Source organism: Rhipicephalus microplus, chromosome 3, assembly GCF_043290135.1.
Source record: "Rhipicephalus microplus isolate Deutch F79 chromosome 3, USDA_Rmic, whole genome shotgun sequence".
Taxonomy (NCBI): Eukaryota; Metazoa; Arthropoda; class Arachnida; order Ixodida; family Ixodidae; genus Rhipicephalus; species Rhipicephalus microplus.
Window position 1 is genome coordinate 86,649,442 of NC_134702.1, and position 7,667 is coordinate 86,657,108.

Consider the following 7,667-nt stretch of genomic DNA (forward strand, 5'->3'; position numbering starts at 1 on the left):
CTAGCAACAGCCCTGCTTTGCTATCAGATTCTTTTCAATCCAGCCATTGCTTATAAAAACCTGGGGAGTCTGCTTTCTTTAACGACAAAGTATGAAGGAAGCTTGCTTTTATTTATTGTGTTAAATTTTTTGTGAGCATACGAATGTACGATGTACAAGTGCATTGTAACGCCGTAGTGAGAACTGTCCGTTATAATTCCAATGCCGCAATTACTGAACTGCTCTCGCTCCTTTTAGCACGGGTACAGTGCGCTAGTGTCGACTGCGATCGTTCACGCGTATATTACGACGCGCAATCATTCCTATCACGAAGAAAAAAAAAATCACAGCTTATCCACGGAGTGAATGATGATGAGTAGGGCGAAGCGTGCGTCAGCCCATCCATGCTTCCATCCGTCCGTTCTTGCTTCCATTTGTCCACGCGATCATCCTTGCGTCCATCCATGCGTCCGTCTGCCTACCATGCGTCCGTCTGTGAGTCTGTCCATCCATCGGTCTGTCTGGCTGCTCAGGCATCCATCCATCTGTACGTCTGCTAGTCTTTCTGTCCATCCGTCCCTGCGTCCATCTATTGAAGTACCGCCATCTCCCATCTCGCATTCCCTGTGGCACATACCCGCTCTCTAACAGGTATGTACAACCAATGGTTATGAACTACTACATATATACAAAGGATGGACAGACTCATGCCTTAAAGAGCTTCGCCCCTAAAAGCAGTAAGTTTCTACCAAGTGGTGCGTCCCATAGGACGAGTTCATCCATACTTAGCGGATGTGCGCCAAGCTGTGCTGTGGAGCGGCATGCGTGCAGAGCAGCTGCAGCAGAGTGAGTTCAACCAGTCCAATATAAAAATGACCAGTTCCATGGCAACACGAACGCTGCATGCAGTCAGTTCGAGCTGATGCGTGCTGAAAGGCTTAAATATAATTCAAAAAATAAATTAGTGACTCGTGGGTTGATATCAAATACTCCAGTGTGAAGAAATGTGTGGATCCCGTTGTAAGTAAAACAGTTGCGCTGGTAAGCAATTCTTCGGGCAATTTCTAATGAGAAAGCATGAACGATGTCGAAAACAGTGTGTAATCATTTCATGTTATGTTTAAGCACAACATATATCTCTTTTACCAATGTATCAGTAAAAATTAGGGATGAATGAGCATGATCGGCAGCACATTTTTTTTAGCAGGGATCACAGAAAGCGAACCCATGAATTAAGTCGTTGAACATGTTAGGAATCTTTTAAATAATGTAAATAGGAGGTGGTGTAATAAACGCAGTATATAGCACTATATATATTAGCGAATGAAAAGTGAAATGAAAAGAAAGGCTGAAACATTGACTTTCAACAAAACTTTGCCATGCGGTTTGATCGTTGAGATTCGATATGTATTGATACTCTAAAATATTGCAGCGACATCTTGCAACGTGCCCATCACCACAAACAACGTGCCCATCACCTCGCGCACAGGGACACACATGCGCGCCGTTTTTGTTGCGCAGAGATGATCATGGCGCGAGCACCTAGCTGGACCCAGAAGTTCTGGCTTTTTGTGGCGGTTTTCAACCGTCTGTAAGTCGTGGAAACCGGATTGCCAAGATCTTGCATTCGGAGTGTCACAGGCAGACAGGCCTCCACCAAGATATTCTGCGCAATCATATCTACATGGAATGCGGCTCAACAAACCAGAAGAAAAAAAATGGCGTGAATTGGAGGCCTTGTGAACTGCGAAACTGAACGCCTTTGGTCAATTGATTGATATGTGGGGTTTAACGTCCCAAAACCACCATATGATTATGAGAGATGCCGTAGTGGAGGGCTCCGGAAATTTTGACCACCTGGTGTTCTTTAACGTGCACCCAAATCTGAGCACACTGGCCTACAACATTTCCGCCTCCATCGGAAATGCAGCCGCCGCAGCCGGGAACGCCTTTGGTCAACAATACTGTCGCAGCTCAGGTCCAAGCACCAACCGAAGAAACCACGCATGACGTCGTTCTTCCTTAATATGTGAAAGAGACGTTAAGACGAGGTCCCAAGCTAAGCGCTTGTGTTGTGTGTTCTGTGTAATAGTGGCTGCACTTCCATGCAAGATGGATCCTTACCAACTGGCCCGATACAATTGTTTACTGAGGAAAGGCAGACGTGCGCGAAGCAAACAGCCGTGCACGGCCGCCTGAGAACGTCAAACTTCAAACGGCGAGGCATGCTTGCCGCTAAGGTGAACTGGACGTTACAGAAAAAGAAGATCCTGGGACATTGGCCAATGGTCTCACATACGCGCAAAGCCAGGAACGCTCTCTTGTGTTTCGCCGGATTCCGTGGACTTCACCAGACGCCACCAGACTTCACGAGCGCTTGTGAAAGAACAGGGTGAGACCATGCTGTCCAGTCTCGAGCTGAGTATATATACATATGTTTTTTACTCTTCTTTCTTTCTCTCTAGATCTTTCTTCCTATTATTTCTCTTTTCCTCCAGCTCAAGTGTAGGCTAGCCAACTAAGCTAAGCTTGGTTAACCTCGCTGCCTTTTTTTCTCCATTTCTCTTTCTTTGTCCCCCACGCACACTGCTGTGGAAAGCTCGATGTCAAGTAGTCAAAAAGACAGCGTTAATCAGTTTGACAGTCACGGTGACACCACCCTATGTTTAAATGTTCACTACGGAACGGTGTTTCCTCATTTGCATTTGATATTTCTTTGAAAATCAGCACGAATTCCGGACATATGTGCTTGGGCCGCAATGCTCATTCTTGTAGCCGTTTTTATCAACGCTGCTATCACGTGTTGCGCACGCATTCGTGTCATAATCGCCGTAGTACGAGCTCGGAGCACACTTCTGTGCCCGAGAAGCTCGGGCCATTCTGCATAGTGATACAACTGCGCTCAGAAATCACAGTGATTTTATTGCGCAGTTGCGACTATTGAGAGCTGCTGCATAATCCTCATTGTTAGGTGCATCGGTTACTGAAAGGCACTTGAGGATGGTACAAAAACACAAAATAACGTACATACACTTCTTTGGGACTCACTGAAAAAAAGCTAACGCGTGGCAATAATTCCTTACTTTTATAAAACGGTGCGCAGACAAAAAAAGGTGGAGAACAAGTTAGGTGCTCGCGTTGTTTTCTCTGCACCCAGTAAATTGGGCAGTATTTTTCTAAAGGTACGCAGGAGCAAACATGGCCTATCCAAAGGCCAAAGTTCGCCCCGAGAACATGCAAAAACAGTTTCTCAAGGTCACCACCGGAGCGGTTATAAGATACAATGCCCCTGTCTTGTGGTCACATGTACAGCCGTGAGCACATTTACCTGGAATGCTACGCTGCATGGTCTCTACCCACTGCTATGAATGCTATCGCCACAAAAAGTTAGACAGGGTATATTTGCTGTTGCTAACTCGTCGATTTAACTCGTAAATTCTTGTTGCACTTTTACCTGACCAGCGCGTCACATGCATTTACTTGACAGGTCTGTTCTACCCACTTCGCTTGTGCCTACGTTCCTACGCACGCCCATGCAGTTGGTTGCATTAGTGCTTATCTCTTCGTGTGAGTTGTCACGAGCAGTGATTCAATGCGGACAGCGTTCCTCATCCCTAGTTTACATTAGGCTGCCTCTTCAGCATTCCGCTTATTTGACACTAGTCACTGCAGCACTGAGGGAAATGTTACTGGCATCGAAGTCTTCATGAAAAAGACAGTGCGTTCAGAAAATTAGAGCTCATCAGCTGCTCAAAAGGCTTTGCGGCATATGTGCGAGGAGAGAACATTTGCGGCTGAACAAAAATAAAATTGGCATAAACCGGCTTACGGACAGACTTCTGCAGGGTAAGGACATCACTACATACACTATTACTTAGTTTCTGGCGTATATGGGACCACTGGAGAGAGCCCTGCGTAACCTCAACAAGGATTAGTGTTCCGTGCGATTCCTAAGGTGGCTGAATCTCCCAATCCTAAGTTTAGGAACCAGCTGTTAACGTTCGACGTTTTAACCAAACATTATTGCTTAGAGCGCAGCGAATTCCCCTTGGCCCATTCTAGACTTCACAAGCCACAGACGGTTAAATAAAGACTTCTGCAGACGTGGACGTACTGCAACCCGGTCGTCATGAATAAAATTAACTCAGACTGAGGCGTTTCAATCTGTTGTGGGTACTTGCTCGATTTTGAACACATGCTTTGGCACGGCTTGGCAGGGGCTGGTGCGGCTTCTCAAGATGACGAGTGGTGACAGCGGATGCTGCAAGTGACGCGCTGGCGGACCAACTAAATGCTGTTCAGAGGGCCTGTGTGGCGGCAAAAAGGCTTGGCCTGTCTGTCCCGATGTGGAGCAGCCGGCAGCAGTCTTGGGCTCATCCTTAGGACCTTAATAAAGTTCTTTGTAACATACCATACGCTGACCGAATATCTTGTAAACAAGAACTTGAATTTCTTGCGACAAATGCGAAATTTGATATAAAAGTAGTTTTCGTGGGCCACTGATCGCGAAGAATTCGTGCAAAAGCGAATCCTTAACGAGTGCGCTTTAAGTCGACGTACGCCGACCTAATGTTCAGTAATGATTATACATTGTTGTAAGGCCGTTTCAATTACCTTTTTTTTTACAGAGGAAGCTGTGATGGGATCACAACTTGTGTCTCGCGCAGCGCCATAGTATAGTCCACCACAGCCACTGCCACCGCTGGTTTCCGTCACACACAGCGTGAGAAAAAACTATTACATAAGATACAGTGGGTCTCGAACCCGGGTTCATTGGGCGCCAGTCCAGTATTTGCCACTGAGCTACGCTGGTGCTTGCGACATGTTGTCAAACTCGCCTTAGGCAGGCTTGATGGCGGGAGAGAAATAGCATTATTACGACTTTTAAAGCGTTTTAAAACTGCGAAAGAAGAAGCCGTCGTTGAACAATGTGAATAGCGTAACGAGTGGGCCATCCAATGCTCCAATACATTACAAATTCTTGATGTTGTTCAGCTATAAACTGTGGTACAAACCCACTTCAGGCATAATTTCTCATCGTCGTCATCCATTGCTTGAACAATTAGCACGAAATTCCTCTTTATATCTTAGCAAATACCATGGTTCTCTAAAGAATGACAAAAAATATATCACAGCGAAAGCCGGCCTACTACCCTGAACATTTTATTCTTGATGCCGTAATGGGCACCATGCAATTGTGCCCGCAGCAGTTACCCAATGAGTGTTCAGAAAAGGCTCTGAAAGGCCGCTCTTCCAGCTTTTGCAGTGACTGCGCAGCAGTTAGTCTCACCATGCGACAGCGTGACTGATATTGTGTGTCCGCGTGGTTCCTCGATCTTCAGGAAACAAGTGTCGCGACTTCTCTTGAAATTTTTGATTGCTACCGACCTCGCATGTGAGTGGTCATCATCATCATCATCATCAGCCTGACTACGTTCACTGCAGGACAAAGGCCTCTCCCATGTTCCGCCAGTTAACCCGGTCCTGTGCCTGCTGCTGCCAATTTATACCCGCAAACTTCTTAATCTCATCTGCCCACCGAACCTTCTGTCTCCCCCTAACCCGCTTGCCTTCTCTGGGAATCCAGTCAGTTACCCTTAACGACCAGCGGTTATCCTGTCTACGCTCTACATGCCCGGCCCATGTCCATTTCTTCTTCTTGATTTCAGCTATGATATCCTTAACCCCCGTTTGTTCCCTAATCCACTCTGCTTTCTTCTTGTCCCTTAAGGTTACACCTACCATTTTTCTTTCCATTGCTCGCTGCGTCGTCCTCAATTTAAGCTGAACCTCCTTTGTAAGTCTCCAGGTTTCTGCTCCGTAGCTAAGTACCGGCAAGATACAGCTGTTATATACCTTCCTTTTGAGGGATAGTGGCAATCTACCTGTCATTATTTGAGTGTGCTTGCCAAATGTGCTCCACCCCATTCTTATTCTTCTAGTCACTTCAATTTCGTGGTTCGGCTCCGCAGTTATTAGATTTGTGGGGTTTAACGTCCCAAAACCACCATATGATTATGAGAGACGCCGCAGTGGAGGGCTCCGGAAATTTCGACCACCTGGGGTTCTTTATCGTGCACCCGAATCTGAGTACACGGGCCTACAACATTTCCGCCTCCATCGGAAATGCAGCCGCCGCAGCCGGGATTTGAACCCGCGACCTGCGGGTCAGCAGCCGAGTACCTTAGCCACTAGACCACCGCGGCGGGGCGGCTCCGCAGTTATTACCTGCCCTAAGTAGACATAGTCTTTTACAACTTGAAGTGCACTATTACCTATCTCGAAGCGCTGCTCTTTTCCGAGGTTGTTGTACATTATTTTCGTTTTCTGCAGATTCATTCGGCAGACTCCGTAATCATGAGTTACAATTCGTACCCTGAGTTACTCAGCAATGCAATGTCATCGGCGAAGCGCAGGTTACTAAGGTACTCTCCATTAACTCTTATTCCTAACTGTTCCCATTCTAGGCTTCTGAAAACCTCCTGTAAGCACGCGGTAAATAGCATTGGGGAGATTGTGTCGCCTTGCCTTACACACTTCTTGATTGGTATTCTGTTGCTTTCTTTATGAAGCACTATGGTAGCAGTTGATCCTCTGTAGATTTCTTCCAGGATGTTTATATATGCTTTATCGACGCCCTGATTCCGCAGTGTCTGCATGACGGCTGATATTTCTACTGAATCAAACGCCTTCTCGTAATCTATGTGACTGGTGATAAGTGACAATTATGTTTGGTGTATAGTTCAGTGAGATAGAGTGCCGGCACAGTACTGCACGTGGAATAGCACAAAGGCCGCTGTCTTATGCAGGCTTACGTCGCTATATGAACGATTTTTATTTTAACAGTTTGCTCGCGATAAGTTAAACAACAAACAAAGGACACAGCTTCATTTAGCAAAAAGGAAACCGGGCGGGGCAATAGCCTGCAAATTATGCAAGGCTAGATCCGCCGGCTACCTACAACATCCTTAACCTTAACCTTAACGCAGGCCTGGCGTTTTTAAGTTGGAAAGTCTATTGTTGGAACTTTTATACAGCTCTCGTGGCACCTTTCACAGATTGATGAATACAAGCAGTAGCGTACCTCTCATAATTGCAGCGATACTTATTTATCTCACATGCAAGCAAATTCTTTAAATTGGGCCTAGCTTGTGCGCTTTTATTCAAACAAGAGCAAATGACACATATAGTCCAGCCATTATTGGGATGTTACCTACCGATAGCTTCGAGATGAAAAGGCGAAGTGGACGACAAATAAGATAAACTGGCGTGAGCTGGTCAGTATGGCAGCAGAAATGTTGTAGGCCCGTATGCTCAGATTTGGGCGCACGTTAAAGAACCCCAGGTGGTCGAAATTTCCGGAGCCCTCCACTATGGCGTCTCGAATAATCATATAGTGGTTTTAGGACGTTAAACCCCACAAATCAATCAAAATTATGGTCAGTATCGCTGGCACTGCTCACTTAACCAGTCTATTTTGGTTTTGCCAAATTTTCGCTATGACGCGATTTCATTGCACTGCATCTAACTTTACGCTGTACACAAGCGTGGTAATAACCACAAAATGTGCGCTGATGATACGTGCGCTATGTGTCGCCTTATGCTGCAAGAATTCAGCATTACTTGTAACGCATGCAGGCATGTGAATCGTAGCGAAATAGATTAGTGATCTGCTCACCGATAACATG